This window comes from Procambarus clarkii, chromosome 44 (genome assembly GCF_040958095.1).
Source record: "Procambarus clarkii isolate CNS0578487 chromosome 44, FALCON_Pclarkii_2.0, whole genome shotgun sequence".
In the NCBI taxonomy this organism is placed as follows: Eukaryota; Metazoa; Arthropoda; class Malacostraca; order Decapoda; family Cambaridae; genus Procambarus; species Procambarus clarkii.
In genome coordinates, this window is record NC_091193.1 from 29224482 (window position 1) to 29250916 (window position 26435).

The following is a 26435-nucleotide window of genomic DNA, read 5'->3' on the forward strand; positions in this document are numbered from 1 at the left end:
CAGTGTGTACACGCGCCTAACCCAGCATGCCTCGCTGCCCAGGGTCAACGCCTGCTAGTCACCACCACCGTGTGTTTCCTCTGATGCTAGTTTATTTAGGGATAGAACATGTGATGAATCATTCTCGGGCTTCAGTGAAATAGACTTCGATACAAGCAGTGTTGACGAACCGAGTAGCGATGGTGTTACTAGGCGGGGTTATGCTGCCCCAGTAACACGCCGACGCAAGTAGCAGCGTGTCACGCAGCCGGAGGTCAATGACGACAGTGTTCCCTCAACATCAGGTGTTCATGGTAGGCCTGCACTACGCAGAACACTCATCTTCTGGCATACCTATAAGCAGCTCTTGCACACCTATACGCAGCTCTAGCACAAGACGACGGAGCTGTGTTTTTGGTGCTCGTGGTAGTGTTGGCCATGGTGTTGGCGTTAAAACCAAACCCACAGGTGTACTTGTGTGGGAGGATTGTGAAAATTTTGTCCCACAAATTCCAATATTTGATGGTACCGATATTGATGTGACACCGTTATTTGCCTATACAGGTGATGATATGGCTGAAATTGACTGTTTTATCGCGTATTTTGACAAGGAATTCATGGACCTTCTCGTTGCAGAGATGAACAGATATGCTCACAGCCTCATTGACTCGGGCATTTTACCTACCTCTTGCATGACACGATGGAAAGACACGACAAATGAGGAAATGTGTGTTTTTTCGCATTGGGCATGATAATGATAACATTCTGAAAAACGTGATCCAGGATTATTGGAGCAAAGACAGCTTTGTTCCTTCCCCTGTGTTAAACCGGTACATGTCGTGTGATAGGTGTCTGCACTTTGAGAACAATGATAATGAAGACACAGGACAGACTTTGGAAGCTGCGGAAGATTTTTAGTGATATGAGAGGAAAGTTCTGTGATTACTTTGTACCAGGGCAGAATGTGGTGATTGATGAATCGCTAGTCCTCTTCAAGGGGCGACTTTCGTTCAGGCAGTACATCCCATCAAAGCGGCATTGATATGGACTATGTTTTTCGTGGTATGTGACTATGAAACTGGTAAAGTTATGGACATGATACTGTATTCAGGTAGAGACGTTCACATACCAGGTGAAGATCCACACGGACTCTCTGGCATTGTCAAAACACTCGTGGAAGCGTTGCTGAACTATTGGCATATTCTATTCACGGACAACTACTATACCAGCCTCTTGCTGACCAGATTCCTCCTTGACCACAACACCGGCGTATGTGGCACCGTCAAGGCCCACAGGAGGAAAATGCCTGTGTTTGGTATTGGTATTGCAGTGTGTGATTGTCAGCTGCGAAAGTGACAAAATCTTATTAGTGTGCTGGACCGACAGACGTGACGACAGACGTCCCATTTTCCTTGAGAGCTTTCTGTAGTTGAACGTTTAAAGTGAGACTTGGTGCTGCTTTCTCACTGTTTTCAACAATGCAAGTGTTACCCCGTGTTGGGTTTTAAATTACTTTCTAAACTTTTCCTGGTTGTTCTCGTGCGATCTTTGTCCCTTTCCTCTGGTGTATTCTTGGTCCACTATGTACACATACTCCTGTCGTTGTTACAATTTCTCCTTCATCCAACAGATTCCAAATTGTGATCGATAGCGTGTCGTCCTGGGCTAATATTCACGGCTTAAAGGTCTCTCCAGATAAGATTTAAGCTGACTTTTACTCCAAAGATGTCATTCCTCGACACTCCTTGTCACTATGCAAATCCGCTTCTGTACAAGTATAATGCTAAACTCTGGCAGCTGATCATTGACATCAGCTTATCTCTTGGTTCTGAAATTAATGTTCCGAGGCCCTTCCCATCCCCTGGACTTGTCCCACAATTCCTGGCGAGTTGATAAAGCGCACTTATGTTTGCACTCCTCTCTTGTGCTGTCTACACTAGACTATGGCTGCCCCACCCATTCTCTGCTATTCCTTCTACTGTCACCTAGACGCATATGTGCGGCCCCTGGTACCTATGCAGAGGTTATATGCACACAGAAATCACAATTGCGTGATGCATCAAATGAACAAATCCACAAGGGCCGTGACGAGGATTCGAACCTGCGCCCGAGAGCATCCCAGACGCTGCCTTAATCGACTGAACTACGATATGGTCAAGGAAGGGAAAGGAATTATCACGGGGAAAGCGCCAAGCTATTACGACTATATAGCACTGGGAAGGGGTCAGGATTAGGATTTGGGATGGGAGGGGTGGGGGGAAGGAATGGTGCCCAACCACTTGGATAGTCGGGGACATGGTCAAGGAGTTGAAACCGAAGTTCAGTAGAACTTGCAGGATCCTGGAGCCTCTCCGAGACACAAACCAGGGTTTTACACAACTCCCCCCTGCACTCGAGCTATGTCAATAGGCCGTTCTCCCTCTTCGCCCTTACTTCATTACACAAGAGGGAGAACGGCTTGTGTAAAATCCTGGTTTGTGCCTCGGAGAGGCTGCAGGATCAAGTTAGTTCTACTGTACTTCGGTTTCAACTCCTCGACCATGTCGTAGCTCAGTCCATTAAAGCAGCATCTGGGATGCTCTCGAACGCAGGTTCGAATCCTCGTCACGGCCCTTGTAGATTTGTTCAGAGATAATATGTTTAAACTGGCATTCATCTCAACCATCCATCTCAGGGCTGAAAAAATCTCTTGAGAATCGCAATGTCGCTTTTACTGGTGAACTTGGGAGGAGGTGGGAGATGTTATACAAGGTATGGCTATCATTTAGTGAACTTATTGGGGATGACTTAGGCAATGAATTGATTAATAATGGATCACCCTAGACTGAAAGTGTTGTCATGGAATGTTAATGGTTTAAGAAACAGGGTTACAGATGTTCATTGTTATGTGATGGGAAATGATATTGATGTTGTAGCTCTCCAGGAGACAGGGGATAGGAATGAAGGCTTATTGAAATTAAATGGTTATAAAGGGTTTAACCTCTTCGCCGCAAATAACGTCAGAGGCACGTCAATTTATGTTAAGAACTCCATACCAGCAGAGTTAGTAGAACCGCCATCAAAAACGCAAGGTATAGAGAGTGTTTGTGTTAAATTATCATTAAGGGAAGGGGAATTTATTGTAGTTAATTTGTATGTATCCAGGAACTGCTTCGACGCTAACTATTTACCTGACTGCATTTATACTAATCCTTCACTGGTCATTGGGGACCTTAATGCTCGGCACACAAGCCTTGGGACAGTGGGTAGTATTAATACTAATGGGGTCAAGTGGTTACAGTTTCTACAAGATCATCCAGATACCTGTCTATTGGGAAACAATGAACCAACTCACATCAGGGGAGGACGGCTTGACTATGCCTGCGTTTTAAACTCTCAGGGGATTATGGGGGAGGCTCGGGTTGTTCGGGAACTACTTAGTGACCACTTTGCCTTGAACGTTGAATTACCACTGGGGAAAAAACAAGTCCACTTTCAAAGGAAAAGGCTAAATATTAATAAAGATATGAACAATTATTTTATTCAAAATATGGGAGATTGGTATCAACATTACACGCCGCTCTGCGTTGATAGTTTTTACGAGGACATGGTCGAGAACATAGAGAAATTAGTACAGAGGGAAAATAACGGGGGCAGGGGAAGCAAGACGCACGGACCTAAGAAATTTAAATATTCCAATGATCAGCAAGTCAAGGGATGGGAGAGAATGCTACGGGGTGCGCATAAAGCATGGTTAAAAAATGGAATGAGGGATGAAGAGAAAAATACAATGTTGGAAGTGGCTAGGGAATGCAGTCAGGTGAGAAAGGAGGCGCGGGACAGATACTGGCAAGACTTTGCTCAGGCCATTGGTAATACTAAGAACCTTAAAGACATATGGAGAGCAGTAAATAAAGTCAGGGGTTGTAAGACTAAATTCATTGCTCACTCAGATCCAGGGAAAGTTGCTAATGAGTTAGTAGATAAATGGGCAAGTGCTGCTGGTATGGAGTCCTTACCTGCAGACACGAGAGTCACCATTGAGTCATGGGAAAATATTAGAAATGGAGTAACTTTATGTGCCTTAAATACAAGATCTATAGCATGCACTGAGATAACCCACGATGAGCTACTGGATGCTATAAAAAGTGGCAGCTCCACTGCTCCGGGAAAAGATGGAGTAACGTATGACATACTTAATTATTTAGCCGGTATGAAACCTAATCCCTTACTTGATTTGTTTAATATGAGTTATAGAGAGGGAAAGTTACCAAGAAAATGGAAAGAGGCTGTCATCATTCCTATCCCTAAGTCAAACGGAGGCTACAGACCTGTCTCCTTAATATCCTGCTTTTGTAAAATGATGGAAAGGATTTTGTTAAATAGGCTACTCTACCTTGTAGGTGATAACATGTCCAATAATCTCTTTGGTTTTATCAAAGGCAAAAGTACTGCGGATTGTCTCTTAAAGTGTTTGTCTAATGTGGATGACAATTGTAGAGTTTTTGTTGATCTACAAGGAGCGTTTGATAAAGCCAATGGGGAAGTAATCTTATACGAATTAGCCAATCTGGGAATAACAGGGAGATTGCTACACTGGATAAGGGATTACCTGCAAGGCAGAAAAGGTCAGGTGTATTACCAGGGATACATGTCTGAGGAACGGAGGTTTCAGTTAGGTACCCCACAAGGGGGAGTATTAAGTCCCACCTTATTCAATGTATTAATGAACAGATTAGCATCAGAGATGTATCCTCCAGGGGTCACGACGATCATATATGCTGATGACATTCTTATACAAGGCACTTCTGGGAACAAAATTCAAGATGCTCTTAACATACTTGGTACAACCTGTCACAAGTTAGGCTTAGTTATAAATGCAGATAAAACCAAATACGAGTATAGGAAACGAAGAAATATAACACTTACTCTAAATGGTGTGGAACTGAGCCGTGTACAGAAGTACAAGTATCTGGGCATGTATGTTGGATACACATGTGAGAGTAAAAATGCTGAAATAAATCATATCAGCACCTTATGTAAAGCCCGTCTGCATCCTCTAAAAGCACTGGCTTTTTCTGGTAAAGGTGTTGGGGTACCTATCTTGCGGATGTTATACATAAGCACTGTTCGATCCCTGATAGACTACGCAGCACCCGTATTGTCTTACACAGGCCAAGGCAGAATTCAAAAAATAGAGCTGATACAGAACGAGGCTATGAGGATTATTCTTGGATGTCAAAGAAATGCAATGATTGAAATAATGAGAATGGAATTAAATTTACAGAGTGTGTGTGATAGAGTCCGTGACATTAACACTAGAGTATCTATTCGTTTCATGCGGAGAAAAGGAGGGGATAAGCTGTTTGAGAGCGTTCAGACCTGCTTGAGTGACGTACACACTTCCAGGAAACTGAGGGAGACTCGCTATACGAGAGGATTAGCTCATGACCTCAGGGAATACGACGTACTTGACTGCTGTAAACCCTCTCGAAAGTGTAATATGTCTGCTCCCTGGAAAGTACAGAAAATAGACGTCGAAATTGTACCCCTCAAGGTGAAAAAGATTCATCATGAACCGGGACAATTACGGTGTTTGTATGGAAGCATGATATCTCGGTTACCAAGAGGCAACAGTTTACAGGTATATTGCGACGGGTCGGTGGCGGAGGATGGCAGGGCAGGGTGTGGTGTCCTAATAAGGGATTATACGGAGTTTGGGACTGTGGACAGGATAATTGAACTCCGGCTTAGTAATTATATATCATCCACACAAGCTGAACTGCAGGCCATTCTGGCGTGTTTGGAGGAAGTACGTCATGACGACAAAAATGTTTTTGTATTTGTCGATAGCCGAGGAGCACTGGAGTCCTTAAACAGTAGAAACCCAGTCTTCATGTCTATAGTGGAGGACTGTAAGAGAAGAATAACTGAGATACAGCTGAAAGGTTATAGTGTGAAATTCATGTGGATTCCATCTCATGTTGGAATAGTGCTCAACGAGGTGGCGGATGACTTGGCCAAACGTGCCACATCAAAACCGCAAGTTGACATTGAATGTGAATTCACAATGAGACAAATAAGAAGCAAAATCAGAAATATTCAGGCACAGGCGGGAGTGGAGAGGAGAGAGATAATGTATGAGAGTAGTCAAACCATGCAACACTACATGTATGTGAGTCAAAACACCCATTTCACTTATGGTAAAAGGAGAAATGCTTGGAGTGACTCTGTGTACATGCGGCTCAGGCTTGGGTACAAATATTACTGGGAATATGGGATAGATGTTCATGGTAATGACACGAAGTGTAAACTATGTGGTATGTTAAGGTCTCACACCCTTACCCATTATATTCTTGATTGTCCGTTGATTAGTGTATATAGAAACACTGAGATAAGGACTGTTCCTGAACAAATAGCCTGGATGTGTCACAACGGAAAGGTTGATGATATTCTTGAGAGATATAAGAATTTTGCACCAAGATTGTAATATTTTGTTGAATTATCTGCAGGTGTCTTGCAAATTGTCTATACAGTATACCTAGGTCATAAAAGTATTTGTGTGTACGTCTGATACCATACTCCTTGTGAGGGAGGAAATGTATATTTTTACCTCTCAGAATGTTTGGTAATATGTTTATTTGTGATGTGTGTATATGTATATATTAACACGTTGTACTGAACGGGGTGAGAATAGCTTGAGCTACCTCATCCCTTTGTGTGTATTTTACCTCAATAAACTTATTTCAATTTCAATTTCAATTTCAATTTTCAATTTCTCAACCGGATCATCACTACCTGTTCTGTCGTAGTTATTTAACGGGTGAGATTTAATGTTTCTGTGGTTTTCCGCACAAATATAGAATTGGAAAAGGAGCTGTAATGTTCCCGAATGTTCAGGTCTCCAGCAGCAGCAGCAGCAGCAGCAGCAGCAGCAGCAGCAGCTAGACTGTACTGCAGAAGCAGATAGAGAGGGAGGGAAGCAGCCACAGCTGTGAGGTAACCTGACCTCTAAAGAGGCCAAATTCCTACAGGAAACAAATCACCTGAACAATAGGATGGTAGTGCAAGAAAAAGAGAGAATAATTAAGAGATAGTACCATAAGTTTAAATTTATAAATAAAGGCTAGACTAAAACACAGGTATTTTTTTTACCTAACGAGTATAGTAGGGTCTAACAGTAGTTTAAAGGGAAAGAAAACAATCGTTCATTTATTTACAATATGAACAATTGATCAATATAACAAGTTTTCTTTCAATAATTTTTTAACAATCCTAAGTGTGTTGTTAAACAACTCATCATGACTAACATTTGGATCCTAAGATTTAAATTTTTGTCTGTATCTGATATAAGACTAATGAAAAGCAGTGGTACAGTGGACTTTACTTTGAGTAGAGGTACAGAGCTTCTAGCTGTGCTTGAACTCCATTATAAATATTTTTTTTTTTTTGAGATATATACAAGAGTTGTTACATTCTTGTACAGCCACTTGTACGCGTAGCGTTTCGGGCAGGTCCCTGGAATACGATCCCCTGCCGGGAAGAATCGTTGTTACAACCAAGTACACATTTTACTGTTGCGTTAAAATTTGGTTGACTGTTACTGTGTGGTGTTCCACACAAATGAATATTCACCGTTCTACTTTACCTATTATTCCCATTGACCTCATTTTGTGTGCTATCACTCCATGATCACATTTATGAAATACCTATGTGAAGTCCGTGTATACCACATCTGCATTCTGTTTTTCTACTAATACCTCGGTTATTTTGTCGAAGTGGTCAAGTAACTGCGATATGCACAATCTTCCTACTCTAGATCCATGTTGACCTGGGTTGTGGAGGTCATGGGTCTCCAGGAAACTGGAGACCTGGGGCCAGATTCCCGAAGCGGTTACGCAAGCACTTACGAACCTGTCCATCTTTTCTCAATCTTTGGCGGCTTTGCTTACACTTATTAAACAGTTAATGAGCTCCAAATTACCAGGTGGCTGTTTATAACAATAACACCAGTTAATTGGGAGGTTTTCATGCTTGAAAACTGTTTTAGTAAATGCTACCGAAGTCGCCAAAGATTGAGGAAATATGTACACGTTCGTAAATACTTGCTTAACTGCTTCGTGAATCTGGCCCCTGACCCGTGATCTCTCACTCAAATACGTTTGTGGGTCGTTAGTGCCACTGGCCTATAATTCTTTGCCAATGCTTTGCTCCCTCCCTTGTTAGTAGTAGGCACCCATCAGTCTCAGGAGACTATGGAGTTGCGTTCTGGTTGTCGGTCTGGAGTGGCCTCATCAGGGCGCAAAGCCAGGGTAGGTTGATTCGGGGAAGAAGCTGTTACCCAGGCAGCAGGTCCCCCCTCTCCACGGCGCTGAAAGTCTCCAATGGAAAGGCATACGCCAATACGATTGGTTCCAGCGCCGTCACAGGAACTGTGAGTTCCGAGGTTGACCTCGAAAGTGGTGAAGAAGGGCACAGGGACCTCCAACCCCAATAAGTTTTGCTCCTCCCTTGTAAAGAGGAGCAAAACCTATTAATTTCAGCGAATCTGGTATCTCCCCTGTGTCAAAGATATTTTTCCACACTATGCTACTGGCACTTGGCATGTCTTTATAAATATTAAATAACACGAGTCTGGACCCGGGGTAAGAGTCCACGTTATCAATTTCTCCTTCAAAATCTGCAAAATTCGAGTTAATGTCATAATTTCATGTGTTTGGATATCAGGCATAAAGATGATGTCCGGATCTTCCATACACACAGAAATCACAATTGCATGATGCATCTATATCACCTGCGTCTATCCTCTCGGACGCAGGTTCGAATCCTCGTCACGGCCCTTGTGGATTTGTTCATCCGGATCGTCCACTTTCATGCTATTTATTGGGATGCTAAACAATTGTTTAAGTAATAAAAAATGCTGAAACCTAAAAACAGCCTTTGAAATCACATTGTTTTGGGGGTTGTCAGTAATATTTTTATCATCTGTGTATGAACCTTCACTTGTAAAGAAAAAAAAAGGTCCAATACATAGTTGTTTTTGTGATTTCACATATATGAAGAAATTTGTTTTACTTTCTCTTGAATGGCTTTGTCGTAATTGCATTTCATCAATCTGATATAATTGCTTTAGTCTTTGGTAGATTAATTCAAACTCCGTTTAAATTATTCCATCTTTGTTGGGATAGTAGTGTCTCCTTAAACATTTTCGTTATTATCTTCTTTTGTAGTGCCGTCTGCGTTCTCTTTCTTCGTTGGTCCTCTTTCTGGCTCTCAACACAGGAACAAGTTTCAGAAAGACTTCATATTTTTTGGAAGTTAGTTGTTCTGTCTTGTTTAGGATTTGTATTGCTTATAAACATTCAATGGGGAAATTGTTTGTTCCCTGTATCTCTTCCCAGTCAATCCTTTTATTATAATTTAGTTTATAGAATAACCTCTCTCGCATGATAAATGTTTTAGGCCTATTAAAAGTACTGATGCTGGTTTGCACTTAAATGAGCTTGTGATCTGAGTGTTTTATCCAAGATTGTAATGTCGCTGATTATGTCTTCTTTATAGGTGAAGTTCAGATCTAGAATATTTTCGTTCCTAGTTGACACTTATCTGCTGGTTAAGTTAAAATTTGTCACAGAATATAAGTAGTTCATTAGAATAATAACCAAGTTTATTAGATCTTCTTACTAGAAGAAAAGAGAAAAGAAAGATGTTAACTCTACTCCCAGTTGAGTTAACTACCACCGCATTTGGAGAGTTAAGAAGCTCAGAGCATACAAGATCTTCTCCTATATACAGACCTACTCCTCCATGTGACCTATTTACCCGATCACGTCTATATAGATAATATTGTTATCCAGGTCTCACTGTCAAACAGTTCCCATGCATAGGTTTGTGAAAAGTCTAAATACTGTTTGACTCGGCGAAGAGGCACTTTATGAACTGCTTTTTTCTCTCTCCAGTTTTTCGACCTTGAATGTTAGCAAATATGAACGAGGTTACTGCATTTGAGGTAATTTGATGAAATTTTTTTCAGGCAGGTCCATTATGTGTGGACATATTGGTTTTGTTCTGACTAGTACTGATTGTTGCAAGTTTACTTGTTGCCTGTTGTTGTTGTAGCTCTGTTGTGGAATATAATTGTATATGTGATTCTAGTATGTAAGTGGGTCTTTCAGCCAGTTCTATACACTCTGTTCCACCTTTTATAACCTCTCTTGTTTGGATATAAAAAATTGACTTTCTTCAACGCCATTTTTTTGTTTACCACTCTTCATTTAGCGTTGTCTCTTTCACGTGAAAGTATGGTCAGCTGAGGTCAGCATTTTCATCCCTCAGTGTGGTTTCGCACATGACAGGATGGAGAAATCTACATTTTGATCTAAAGCGACATTTTCCTTTCGAAAGTATTTAAACTTAAGGATTAGAATGCAGCTACTACAATCCTTTCTATTTCCAGATTATCAGTCTGCATATGGCCTTTACATGTTTGTACTTGTATAGACATTTTAAAGTTGAATGCACTAGTTAATTTGTTCAAAACATACTTAGAAGTGTCTTTCTGTTCCAGGTGTGTGAGGGCGCTACAGGTGTTTGAAGGAGCTGCAGGTGTGTGAGATGGCGCTACAGGTGTGTGTTTGTGAGAGGGCGCTACAGGCATGTGTGTGAGAGCGCTACAGGTATATGTATTCACCTAGTTGTGCTTGCGGGGGTTGAGCTTTTGCTCTTTGGTCCCGCCTCTCAACTGTCAATCAACTGGTGTACAGATTCCTGAGCCTACTGGGCTCCATCATATCTACATATGAAACTGTGTATGGAGTCAGCCTCCACCACATCACTGCCTAATGCATTCCATCTGTTAACTACTGACACTGAAAGTTCTTTCTAACGTCCCTGTGGCTCATTTGGGCACTCGGGTTTCCACCTGTGTCCCCTTGTTCACGTACCACCCGTGTTAAACAGTTTACCTTTATCTGCCCAGTCAATTCCTCTGAGAATTTTGTTGGTAGTGATTGTCTCCCCTTACTCTTCTGTCTTTTAGTGTCGAGGTGCATTTCTCGCCAACCCGTCCTCTTAAAAAGAACGTCACTTTTGGCTCGTATGCCAACCTGTCCTCTTAAAAAGAACGTCTCTTTTGGCCGTTTGCCCGTATGGCCGAATTTGGACGTAATTTGAAAATGAAAAAAATGAAAATAAATTTGGGATTTTTTTTTTCAACAACAGTAAGCTAAGGGTCCTCTGATAGGTTGGGTGGGCAGGAAATTCTCAAAGTTTCAAAACGGTATGAAAAACGTGAATTTAAAGTCATCTATTCTAACCTTACAGAGTAGGCCGGACGACTGAAACAGAAAACGGAACAGTACGTCACTTTTGTGAGTCGATTTCATTTCAAATTACGTCCAAATTTGGCCATAGTGCGCATACGAGCCAAAAGTGACGTTATTTTTAAGAAGACGGGTTGCACACACACACACACACACACCTACCTGTAGCGCCATCTCACACACCTGCAGCTCCTTCAAACACCTGTAGCGCCCTCACACACCTGGAACAGAAAGACACTTCTAAGTATGTTTTGAACAAATTAACTAGTGCATTCAACTTTAAAATGTCTATACAAGTACAAACATGTAAAGGCCATATGCAGACTGATAATCTGGAAATAGAAAGGATTGTAGTAGCTGCATTCTAATCCTTAAGTTTAAATACTTTCGAAAGGAAAATGTCGCTTTAGATCAAAATGTAGATTTCTCCATCCTGTCATGTGCGAAACCACACTGAGGGATGAAAATGCTGACCTCAGCTGACCATACTTTCACGTGAAAGAGACAACGCTAAATGAAGAGTGGTAAACAAAAAAATGGCGTTGAAGAAAGTCAATTTTTTATATCCAAACAAGAGAGGTTATAAAAGGTGGAACAGAGTGTATAGAACTGGCTGAAAGACCCACTTACATACTAGAATCACATATACAATTATATTCCACAACAGAGCTACAACAACAACAGGCAACAAGTAAACTTGCAACAATCAGTACTAGTCAGAACAAAACCAATATGTCCACACATAATGGACCTGCCTGAAAAAAATTTCATCAAATTACCTCAAATGCAGTAACCTCGTTCATATTTGCTAACATTCAAGGTCGAAAAACTGGAGAGAGAAAAAAGCAGTTCATAAAGTGCCTCTTCGCCGAGTCAAACAGTATTTAGACTTTTCACAAACCTATGCATGGGAACTGTTTGACAGTGAGACCTGGATAACAATATTATCTATATAGACGTGATCGGGTAAATAGGTCACATGGAGGAGTAGGTCTGTATATAGGAGAAGATCTTGTATGCTCTGAGCTTCTTAACTCTCCAAATGCGGTGGTAGTTAACTCAACTGGGAGTAGAGTTAACATCTTTCTTTTCTCTTTTCTTCTAGTAAGAAGATCTAATAAACTTGGTTATTATTCTAATGAACTACTTATATTCTGTGACAAATTTTAACTTAACCAGCAGATAAGTGTCAACTAGGAACGAAAATATTCTAGATCTGAACTTCACCTATAAAGAAGACATAATCAGCGACATTACAATCTTGGATAAAACACTCAGATCACAAGCTCATTTAAGTGCAAACCAGCATCAGTACTTTTAATAGGCCTAAAACATTTATCATGCGAGAGAGGTTATTCTATAAACTAAATTATAATAAAAGGATTGACTGGGAAGAGATACAGGGAACAAACAATTTCCCCATTGAATGTTTATAAGCAATACAAATCCTAAACAAGACAGAACAACTAACTTCCAAAAAATATGAAGTCTTTCTGAAACTTGTTCCTGTGTTGAGAGCCAGAAAGAGGACCAACGAAGAAAGAGAACGCAGACGGCACTACAAAAGAAGATAATAACGAAAATGTTTAAGGAGACACTACTATCCCAACAAAGATGGAATAATTTAAACGGAGTTTGAATTAATCTACCAAAGACTAAAGCAATTATATCAGATTGATGAAATGCAATTACGACAACGCCATTCAAGAGAAAGTAAAACAAATTTCTTCATATATGCGAAATCACAAAAACAACTATGTATTGGACCCTTGTTTTTCTTTACAAGTGAAGGTTCATACACAGCTACCCGTTCTCGCAAATTCGTAAAGTCAATATTGACGTATTAACTACGTGCATAGGTGATATACTAAACATAATAGATACCCTTAAAAAGATTCATAGAGAACACCGACCTTACTTAACCTTGTTAGTATCTTAAGATAAGCATCTTATAGCTTCGTAATTACAATTGTTACTTAACCTATTATAGGTATAGGTTAAGTAATAATTGTAATTACGGAGCAATTATATACCTATTATAGGTATAGGTTAAGTAATAATTGTAATTACGAAGCAATAAGATGCTTATCTTAAGATACTAACCAGGTTAGGTAAGGTTGGTGTTTTCTATGAATCTTTTTAAGGGTATCTATTATGTTTAGTATATCACCTATGCACGTAGTTAATACGTCAATATTGACTTTACGAATTTGCGAGAACGGGTTGTACACAGATGATAAAGATATTACTGACACCCCCCAAAAAAACAATGTGATTTCTACGGCTGTTTTTAGGCTTCAGCATTTTTTATTACTTAAACAATTGTTTAGCATCGCAATAAATAGCATGAAAGTGGAAGATTCGGATGAACAAATCCACAAGGGCCGTGACGAGGATTCGAACCTGCGTTCGAGAGGATAGACGAAGGTGATATAGATGCATCATTTGATGCATCACGCTATTGTGATTTCTGTGTGTATGGAAGATCCGGACATCATCTTTATGCCTGATATCCAAACACATGAAATTATGACATTAACTCGAATTTTGCAGATTTTGAAGGAGAAATTGATAACGTGGACTCTTACCCCGGGTCCAGACTCGTGTTATTTAATATTTATAAAGACATGCCAAGTGCCAGTAGCATAGTGTGGAAAAATATCTTTGACACAGGGGAGATACCAGATTCGCTGAAATTAATAGGTTTTGCTCCTCTTTACAAGGGAGGAGCAAAACTTATTGGGGTTGGAGGTCCCTGTGCCCTTCTTCACCACTTTCGAGGTCAACCTCGGAACTCACAGTTCCTGTGACGGCGCTGGAACCAATCGTATTGGCGTATGCCTTTCCATTGGAGACTTTCAGCGCCGTGGAGAGGGGGACCTGCTGCCTGGGTAACAGCTTCTTCCCCGAATCAACCTACCCTGGCTTTGCGCCCTGATGAGGCCACTCCAGACCGACAACCAGAACGCAACTCCATAGTCTCCTGAGACTGATGGGTGCCTACTACTAACAAGGGAGGGAGCAAAGCATTGGCAAAGAATTATAGGCCAGTGGCACTAACGACCCACAAACGTATTTGAGTGAGAGATTACGGGTCAGGGGCCAGATTCACGAAGCAGTTAAGCAAGTATTTACGAACGTGTACATATTTCCTCAATCTTGCAACTTCGGTAATATTTATTAAAACAGTTTTCAAGCATGAAAACCTCCCAATTAACTGGTGTTATTGTTATAAACAGCCACCTGGTAATTTGGAGCTCATTAACTGTTTAATAAGTGTAAGCAAAGCCGCCAAAGATTGAGAAAAGATGGACAGGTTCGTAAGTACTTGCGTAACTGCTTCGGGAATCTGGCCCCAGGTCTCCAGTTTCCTGGAGACCCATGACCTCCACATCCCATGTCAACATGGATCTAGAGTAGGAAGATTGTGCATATCGCAGTTACTTGACCACTTCGACAAAATAACCGAGGTATTAGTAGAAAAACAGGATGCAGATGTGGTATACACGGACTTCACATAGGTATTTCATAAATGTGATCATGGAGTGATAGCACACACAATGAGGTCAATGGGAGTAATAGGTAAAGTAGAACGGTGAATATTCATTTGTGTGGAACAACACACAGTAACAGTCAAACAAATATAATGGAGTTCAAGCACAGCTAGAAGCTCTGTACCTCTACTCAAAGTAAAGTCCACTGTACCACTGCTTTTCATTAGTCTTATATCAGATACAGACAAAAATTTAAATCTTAGGATCCAAATGTTAGTCATGATGAGTTGTTTAACAACACACTTAGGATTGTTAAAAAATTATTGAAAGAAAACTTGTTATATTGATCAATTGTTCATATTGTAAATAAATGACCGATTGTTTTCTTTCCCTTTAAACTACTGTTAGACCCTACTATACTCGTTAGGTAAAAAAAATACCTGTGTTTTAGTCTAGCCTTTATTTATAAATTTAAACTTATGGTACTATCTCTTAATTATTCTCTCTTTATCTTGCACTACCATCCTATTGTTCAGGTGATTTGTTTCCTGTAGGAATTTGGCCTCTTTAGAGGTCAGGTTACCTCACAGCTGTGGCTGCTTCCCTCCCTCTCTATCTGCTTCTGCAGTACAGTCTAGCTGCTGCTGCTGCTGCTGTTGCTGCTGCTGCTGCTGCTGGAGACCTGAACATTCGGGAACATTACAGCTCCTTTTCCAATTCTATATTTGTGCGGAAAACCACAGAAACATTAAATCTCACCCGTTAAATAACTACGACAGAACAGGTAGTGATGATCCGGTTGAGATGAATGCCAGTTTAAACATATTATCTCTGAACAAATCTACAAGGGCCGTGACGAGGATTCGAACCTGCGTTCGAGAGCATCCCAGATGCTGCTTTAATGGACTGAGCTACGACATGGTCGAGGAGTTGAAACCGAAGTACAGTAGAACTAACTTGATCCTGCAGCCTCTCCGAGGCACAAACCAGGATTTTACACAAGCCGTTCTCCCTCTTGTGTAATGAAGTAAGGGCGAAGAGGGAGAACGGCCTATTGACATAGCTCGAGTGCAGGGGGGAGTTGTGTAAAACCCTGGTTTGTGTCTCGGAGAGGCTCCAGGATCCTGCAAGTTCTACTGAACTTCGGTTTCAACTCCTTGACCATGTCCCCGACTATCCAAGTGGTTGGGCACCATTCCTTCCCCCCACCCCTCCCATCCCAAATCCTAATCCTGACCCCTTCCCAGTGCTATATAGTCGTAATAGCTTGGCGCTTTCCCCGTGATAATTCCTTTCCCTTCCTTGACCATATCGTAGTTCAGTCGATTAAGGCAGCGTCTGGGATGCTCTCGGGCGCAGGTTCGAATCCTCGTCACGGCCCTTGTGAATTTGTTCATTTGATGCATCACGCAATTGTGATTTCTGTGTGCATATAACCTCTGCATAGGTACCAGGGGCCGCACATATGCGTCTTGGTGACAGTAGAAGGAATAGCAGAGAATGGGTGGGGCAGCCATAGTCTAGTGTAGACAGCACAAGAGAGGAGTGCAAACATAAGTGCGCTTTATCAACTCGCCAGGAATTGTGGGACAAGTCCAGGGGATGGGAAGGGCCTCGGAACATTAATTTCAGAACCAAGAGATAAGCTGATGTCAATGATCAGCTGCCAGAGTTTAGCATTATACTTGTACAGAAGCGGATTTGCATAGTGACAAGGAGTGTCGAGGAATGACATCTTTGGAGTAAAAGTCAGCTTAAATCTTATCTGGAGAGACCTTTAAGCCGTGAATATTAGCCCAGGACGACACGCTATCGATCACAATTTGGAATCTGTTGGATGAAGGAGAAATTGTAACAACGACAGGAGTATGTGTACATAGTGGACCAAGAATACACCAGAGGAAAGGGACAAAGATCGCACGAGAACAACCAGGAAAAGTTTAGAAAGTAATTTAAAACCCAACACGGGGTAACACTTGCATTGTTGAAAACAGTGAGAAAGCAGCACCAAGTCTCACTTTAAACGTTCAACTACAGAAAGCTCTCAAGGAAAATGGGACGTCTGTCGTCACGTCTGTCGGTCCAGCACACTAATAAGATTTTGTCACTTTCGCAGCTGACAATCACACACTGCAATACCAATACCAAACACAGGCATTTTCCTCCTGTGGGCCTTGACGGTGCCACATACGCCGGTGTTGTGGTCAAGGAGGAATCTGGTCAGCAAGAGGCTGGTATAGTAGTTGTCCGTGAATAGAATATGCCAATAGTTCAGCAACGCTTCCACGAGTGTTTTGACAATGCCAGAGAGTCCGTGTGGATCTTCACCTGGTATGTGAACGTCTCTACCTGAATACAGTATCATGTCCATAACTTTACCAGTTTCATAGTCACATACCACGAAAAACATAGTCCAAATCAATGCCGCTTTGATGGGATGTACTGCCTGAACGCAAGTCGTCCCTTGAAGAGGACTAGCGATTCATCAATCACCACATTCTGCCCTGGTACAAAGTAATCACAGAACTTTCCTCTCATATCACTAAAAATCTTCCGCAGCTTCCAAAGTCTGTCCTGTGTCTTCATTATCATTGTTCTCAAAGTGCAGACACCTATCACACGACATGTACCGGTTTAACACAGGGGAAGGAACAAAGCTGTCTTTGCTCCAATAATCCTGGATCACGTTTTTCAGAATGTTATCATTATCATGCCCAATGCGAAAAAACACACATTTCCTCATTTGTCGTGTCTTTCCATCGTGTCATGCAAGAGGTAGGTAAAATGCCCGAGTCAATGAGGCTGTGAGCATATCTGTTCATCTCTGCAACGAGAAGGTCCATGAATTCCTTGTCAAAATACGCGATAAAACAGTCAATTTCAGCCATATCATCACCTGTATAGGCAAATAACGGTGTCACATCAATATCGGTACCATCAAATATTGGAATTTGTGGGACAAAATTTTCACAATCCTCCCACACAAGTACACCTGTGGGTTTGGTTTTAACGCCAACACCATGGCCAACACTACCACGAGCACCAAAAACACAGCTCCGTCGTCTTGTGCTAGAGCTGCGTATAGGTGTGCAAGAGCTGCTTATAGGTATGCCAGAAGATGAGTGTTCTGCGTAGTGCAGGCCTACCATGAACACCTGATGTTGAGGGAACACTGTCGTCATTGACCTCCGGCTGCGTGACACGCTGCTACTTGCGTCGGCGTGTTACTGGGGCAGCATAACCCCGCCTAGTAACACCATCGCTACTCGGTTCGTCAACACTGCTTGTATCGAAGTCTATTTCACTGAAGCCCGAGAATGATTCATCACATGTTCTATCCCTAAATAAACTAGCATCAGAGGAAACACACGGTGGTGGTGACTAGCAGGCGTTGACCCTGGGCAGCGAGGCATGCTGGGTTAGGCGCGTGTACACACTGGCGACCTCTTCCACCTCATTCTCCCACTCACTCGTGTCAGACATCTGTGTTAGGTCTTTATCTGGATTGTAGTCTAAATCATCATCCATCGCTCTCATACAATATGACGCGTATTTTGTTCTCGGTCATTTTCCTGGACCGCAGCTGACTGGACTGGGAGCTCGTACACAATGCATCTGACTTGGTTGCTTCCTTGAAACTGAAGCTCCCCACGGCCTTGGGACATACTGAGATTTTTTTCAAAATGGCGGACAATCACTGGAGCCCTCAGTCATCCATTACGTACCCGCGTCCCCGCACGCCAGATTTGAATAGTACTCTATACCCAAGAGATCCCTGAGGCACGTTGCACACCAACTGTCGAGCGCCTCAAGGGGCATTGCACAGTGCAGTGGTCAGGGAAGTAGGCCTTAGGTTTATTTGTGATTTAGTTAAATTTAGTCTTGGAGAATACTTGTGTTTCATATTTAATCCCCAGACTGGTGTTTTAAGGATACGTTTTGAGCGTAAATAAATAAATAAATTGGTGACGTGGCAAATATCCCATTTTCCTTGAGAAGCCACTGAAACTTTTTTTTAATTCAGTTAGTAGTTAGTATGTTCCTAACATAACCGTTTTTGCTTGGTATCTAAGGTGCTAATAATTTAGTGTCTGAATTTCCGACAAACAGTGACATTCAATACATGACTAACAACAACGTTAAGGAGGAAATAGACGAGTACAGGCTGTAAAGGCTAAAAAGTGCGAACTCTCTCATTCATTACCAACATCAGATCTGCAATAACTGAACTGCAGCGATGAAGAACATGTACAATGTTTGGAACAAATATATCTTCGATCTTTCCAATCATCCACAACATGTGTTGGAGAAAGGTATCAACAATAATGAAGGTGACTTAAGATTTCCAACTGATAGGTTTAGCTGCATGAATGGTCCTGATGGCTACTGAACTTCATTGTGGGAGGATGGAGGCATTGGTGAAGTGTGTTCAAACGAGTGGATAAGGATTAAAACAGCGGCGTGCCGAATATCAGTTGCCGTACAATAAGAAGGAATGTGAACGCCAGTAGCCTTCATAACGATGTCAGTCGACTATACTACCGTGACGGGGTGAGACGCAGGAACAACGTCAGAAGAAACAGCCTGTGTGAGGACCGAGGCATTCTTGCCATTCTGTTAGAAACGTTAAATGTGATATCTTCCTAACTGGAAGACAGATGCGGTAGTTTCAATGATGCGTGATTAACTGTTATGTAGTGAGGAGGGAGAATGAGGACTGTCGAGATGAGGATGAATATTGGCCTGGACGGTCATTGTCTGGTCAATGGGGAGGGCTGAACACTGACAAAGTCAGACGGACTAACAACGGAAACAGAACAGTGAGGAGGTTGAGGAGTAACACCAATATGGCGGGTAGGGAGGTCTGGGGAAGAAAGGGAGTGTATACGGGATGAAGAACCCACACAGAACACCTCATTCAGACCATAAAGGATCAAGAGAAGGGGTTGAGCTGGTGAAGGTCTCTGGGTTTCCAAACGACTTGGAAATCGTTATGAAACTGAGGATGGGAAGAAGGGAGTAGAGAAGTAATCACACAAGGATTACCTGTTGGAAATTTCCAGCACTGATACATCTCTATTGTATCACAATACACTACTGTTGTATATTAATTACAGTATCAATTAACCTTACTAACTGTAATACTAACATAAATTAGTATTTCTTTATCTGCGCATTAATTGCTGAAATTCTCACGACAACGAGAGGCAGGATTGCGTAAGATATTGTCTATTTAGACATGTTTAATACGAATATGTTAGAGAATTGAATATGGTTCTCTATTTTTATCAGTATTCTGTATTATAATAAATTACGGATAATATAACTCCTAATGATCCAATAACCGAGAGTTATTAACTAAGATTATCACTAAATAACAGTTTTATCTGTTATATACCAACGCCATGGAAATACTTCCCATTTCTCGTTAATAAGGAAACGGTGCTTAATCAACACCATCAAGCGAGAATATAAACAATATTTAATTCCCTACAATTGCAACCCTATTCCTTTAACGCATTACGTCAGTAATTACATGGAAAAGAATTCTCCGTGATTACTAAATTGTATTGTGAATGCGAGAGGGGGAGTTGAGGGAGACGCTGGCGGCGAGCCGCCATTCCTCGCGTGTCCGACTGGCGATTAGGAAGGGAAGCGCGTGGTGGTGATGGGACTGAAGAGTTTTCCAACATTAATTACGTTGCAGCTCCACTGATAGTCACCATTTACCTCACGTGTTCTACAGCGCCCTACCAGTTAATAACGCGTCAACAATGTAAGTCACGGCCCGTAATTACGCGTACACAGCAGTGGACGCCAGGGACTGGCAGACACGATTTCGGCAGACTTTAGTGTTCTGGCACGCTCACGTTAAATATACTATTCTGGTGTGATGCATCATTCAAGATCGTGTATTTGTGGGTAGTCTGTCGTTATATAGCAAGAACAACAAACAACAACACAACGCTAGTTGATTTTCTTCATTTATTTAATTTTCAATGAATATTGAAATAATTTATAGCCTAATAAAATGCTACTTAAATTTCCCTGATTGCAGCGTGTAGACGAGGTGTCAACAAGTTGTCTCTTCACTCACGATATTCTCCACTAGTTCCTTCTTTATTGGGATCTTGTGATGGCTAGGACGAGTAACGAAACGGAATTACAGAAGTCGTCTTACAACTAAGACTCCCGTTTTCGTATAAATTTAGCTAAGATTATTATTAGTTTCTATATAAATTCATATATAGGATATTTACAGTGAATAACTTAATGCCAGAATTTATGGTTTGGTGTTTAATGTGTTTTGCTCTTATTGTTGCTCAACATTTCATAATCTTTCAATATATTCATTATTTGATATGTCATATCTTTGAATCTATATTTAGTTCAGATTTGCCATGTTACTAACTCCTTAATGAACTAGTAACGAACCACACTGGTTCCTAGATATATATGAACTTCTAGAAATACCCCCCCCCCCCCCCAATGTTGATATTTAAGGCTTTGACTTAAATCAATTAATAATACAGTCTATTCATTATGTTCAAGTGATTGTTAAGTTAATTATCGCACATAGGCACTGGTTCTATAGTGTCAATCTAATAATCACCTTTATTCGTTTTCCCTCTTTTCTCAAAAGTGACTGGTCCTTCGATTTATGTTAATCATAATAATCAAATAATTTAATATATGAGTTGAAGCCGCAGATACCCAACATTACCCAAGTAAGACAAGAGGGAGAGATGCTGCACATATCGTCAAGCCAAAGTAACATATATGGTCTGTGTTCCAGGCTGAGGATGGCATGTTCTTTATAGTACACGTGTCATTGGGAAAAGGTTATGAAGCAAACATAAGGATGACTGGCACGACTTTATGTGGCCGGGTTCCCAGCATAAGACACCAAACAGCAACAACTCTACAACACAGTGTGGGTTTAAACCCATATTCCAGCACGTACCACAGAGGCGTGGAGAGGGATTATCATCATACCTACATTTTAAACTGTATGGAGTCAGCCTCCACCACATCACTCAGGGACCACATGTGCTGTGTGTACAAGTCTATGGGACGAGCATAGAAGGCAGGCTTACTGTTAGTACAAGACTTTTTATTGTGATATGGTCTTCCTGCATGCAGATTCCCATGACCAGCCAGAGTTACACTGCTAAACACCAACAACCAGTGTAGGTTTGAGTTAACACAGACCCGACGGTGAACATGTAATTATCTGTGTGGCATCACAAGTGTTGCTCCTGTCAGTAAATTTGTATCTTGCTAACACGACGCATCATTCCTGAATAGCTGGTTCTGCATGCCATTTATTTTCAGTGCCAGAGTATCCAGCTTGGAACTCCTGGATACTTCATTGCAAACCGGCAGTGTCAAAAGCTGTGTTTCCGATTGGTTGTCATAGAAAGTGTTAACACAGGATTTACACATGAATGGACCACGAGACTGATCAATTAGGCCTTCCAGTGTCTCTGACACGACAAAATCTTTGTTCCCACCAATTTAAAATATCGTAACTACCCAACATATTATCACAAATGTTTTGTAAAAGAAAATGTTAAGTGTTCATTTGTGTTTGCATAAAACCCTTAAATACTGCCTCTCGCATTAGAGCATTCAGCAATGAACTCTCTGGGGTCGTCAACCCAGACGACCCCAGATGTGATTCAGTAATTACAGAATATTGATGAAAATACTTTGACAAGTCCCTTAGAGTGCTCTGGTTGCACTGATAACACACTATCAGAGAATCAGACCCAGTAAATCCAGTGGATAAGGACCAACCCACGAGAGCCTTACTCTCCCTGTGCACCCAGTATCTGTACGCAAAGCTCTCCTATTTGCTACACTCCAACTACCTATCCTCGACCTCCCACCCATATGCGAGGGACATTACACACAAATTCATTCAGGGATAGTACATTTCAAACCTTCCTCGTCTATACAGTAAATTAATGTGTATGGTAGAATACTATTGATGCATTGTGGCAGTCGACTAATAGCAAACATTTCTGCATTGATTTCATACGCCAGAAAACCTAATGGGACAAAATATTGACATTTAACTCCTAATATGTCCTACATGTTGGTGAACCATGTTATGACAAAACACTGACCAGAGATGAAGACTACTACTATATTGGACGAGGGACCATACAACCAGAGCCGTCTTACCACATGGGACCGTGGGGCACTTGCTTGGGGGCCCCACGAGCATAGGACATGTTCGTTATGGAAGCAGAATGTTTACATATTTAAGTCTTGGTGCCATCACACTTATATAATACATCCCTACATCCTAGTGTGGGACCAAATACTAAATATTTAAGATATATATTTCAACAAGAAAAACCATTTCAGCAGAAATGAAACTATTTTGAGTGGAGCACAGAAGACGTAGAGCGCTGCAAGAGGAGAAAATAGGAAAACTTCCAAAATTAACATCGTGGTTCAACTCAGATGAAACGACAACCACTCACGATTTCTTCAGATACAGCATCCACACCAGCAATGTCAGCCACAAGTACTCTTCCTTCAGATACAGCATCCACACCAGCAATGTCAGCCACAAGTACTGTTCCTTCAGATACAGCATCCACACCAGCAATGTCAGCCACAAGTACTCTTCCTTCAGATACAGCATCCACACCAGCAATGTCAGCCACTAGTACTGTTCCTTCAGATACAGCATCCACACCAGCAATGTCAGCCACAAGTACTCTTCCTTCAGATACAGCATCCACACCAGCAATGTCAGCCACAAGTACTGTTCCTTCAGATACATCATCCACACCAGCAATGTCAGCCACAAGTACTGTTCCTTCAGATACAGCATCCACACCAGCAATGTCAGCCACAAGTACTCTTCCTTCAGATACAGCATCCACACCAGCAATGTCAGCCACAAGTACTGTTCCTTCAGATACAGCATCCACACCAGCAATGTCAGCCACTAGTACTGTTCCTTCAGATACAGCATCCACACCAACAATGTCAGCCACTAGTACTGTTCCTTCAGATACAGCATCCACACCAACAATGTCAGCCACTAGTACTGTTCCTTCAGATACAGCATCCACACCAACAATGTCAGCCACTAGTACTGTTCCTTCAGATACAGCATCCACACCAACAATGTCAGCCACTAGTACTGTTCCTTCAGATACAGCATCCACACCAACAATGTCAGCCACTAGTACTGTTCCTTCAGATACAGCATCCACACCAACAATGTCAGCCACTAGTACTGTTCCATCAGATACAGCATCCACACCAGCAATGTCAGCCACAAGTACTGTTCCTTCAGATACAGCATCCACTCCAACAATGTCAGCCACTAGTACTGTTCCTTCAGATATAGCATCCACACCAACAATGTCAGCCACTAGTACTGTTCCTTCAGATACAGCATCCACACCAACAATGTCAGCCACTAGTACTGTTCCATCAGATACAGCATCCACACCAACAATGTCAGCCACTAGTACTGTTCCATCAGATACAGCATCCACACCTACAACCATTCCTGCTACCAATGACCCAGTTTCAGCAGACATACCATCATTGCCTGTTGCTGCTGATGGTGACATCTTACAAGAGGAAATGCCCAAATCTGTAACAGTAAAGGAGTTTGCTCTTTTACTGTTACGCAAGACACAGATCCAGGGCTATGGAATATTAATGTTACCAACACAATAGATAACTGGATTCGTAATGGTCCCTCATCATGACAATCATTACAGCAACCTTTCAAATTCACGCAGAGTGTATAAAACAGTTAGATTAGAGAATATGAAGGAAAGTTATTTATCAAACAATGTGTTCAAACGTGAACTGCAGAATGGCGAGTATGTAAAACGTGAATGACTACTCTATTCACTATCCCAAGACCGTTTGTACTGCTTTGCATGTTGCCTGTTGTCCAAGAATTAATGGCTCTTTTGTACATTTGGCGTTCAATGACTGGAAGCACGGAAATATATTGTAGAAGAAGAAAATGGAGAACATTGAAAGTGCATGACATCATATATGATACAACAAAGAAAATGGAAGTGTAGCCTGTGAGCCTGTGGAACATTTCTTTATGTTCATCCCCATTTTTTCTCATCAAGCCCAAGGATCTAACACTGTCGTGAATTTTCTTAATGAGAAAGTTCCACTATCAAACTGCTGTGGTCAGTCATACAATAATGCCTCGTATGCATACGATAACGCATAAGATAACATGTGCCATCTTTGTCACCTTTGCTGGACAAAACCTGAACTTAGTGAGAGTAAAAGTAGCAGAGTGTGGTCTACAGACTGTCAAATTCTTTGACTGTTCTGCAAATGTATTAATTTTGTGCTGGTTCTACTCATCGCTGGAATGTATTGACATCTTTAGGGAAAAGATTGTGGTCAAGTGACACTATGGTCAGCATATTTTGAGGCAGTTCATGCTCTGTATGGGGGGCTTCGATAAAGTGAGCAAGTAGTTATCAAAAGAAGGCACAATGCCGGGAAGGCTATGTAGCACCGTCAAAAGTGTAGAATATTCAAAAGGCGTTAAATATCATTAAGTATGCCAATACGAGAACAAAAGCGCATGAGGTGAACATCAAAAACATACGATTTACCAAGGATTCTATTGACGGATAGGTTCCGCGAGGGAGAGTCGGGAAGCAAGACGCATGCACATTCTAGAAATCAAGACATTCAACAAGGATATGCACGATTGTAAGAGGGACAACAATTCAGTCAATAAGGAAAATGGCGGCTCTAAGTGCCCGCGAAAGAAAACAGATATGGCCAATACGTAACCTCACCAGAGCCGTTTCCCCAATGCCGGTTAAACGGTGGTAGGAGGAAGGCCATGGGGACGCCAGCCTTAAGAGCACGCAGCGTGTTACCAGTAACAGAAGACCAAAAACACGGCCAACGATTGAGGAATGAATAACTGGGTAGAAGTCGGAATAAGGAATACCTATACTTGAGATGGGACAGGCGCAGATAGCTTTCTTGACGGCAGCGTCTACACGCTCATTTAACCCTTTAACTGTACATGGCGTATATATACACTCAGTAACACGTCCCACCGTGCACATTGTGTATATATACGCCATGAGTAACATATCCCACTATGCACATTGTGTATATATACGCCATGAGTAACATGTCCCACTATGCACATTGTGTATATATACGCCATGAGTAACATGTCCCACCGTGCACATTGTGTATATATACGCCATGAGTAACATATCCCACCATGCACATTGTGTATATATACGCCATGAGTAACATGTCCCACTATGCACATTGTGTATATATACGCCATGAGTAACATGTCCCACCATGCACATGGTGTATATATACGCCATGAGTAACATGTCCCACCATGCGCATGGTGTATATACATGCCATAGGGTGCCAGGCACCATTCAAGTGTCCCGTGGTGTTAAGGGGTCACCCATATCGTAGCCAGGGGTGATTGTAAACAGATGCCAATACGAAAAAAATCTAGTACAGGCCTCTCTTGTTTCCCAGGCCTTAGTTACTGGCCAGACACCTTGGCGAGCGCTGCACGACCCAGCGTCCGACCTCGCTCAGTGCACCGCGCCGTCATTGACCGAAGACGTAATTACTAATGAATTGTTCAAAGACGTTG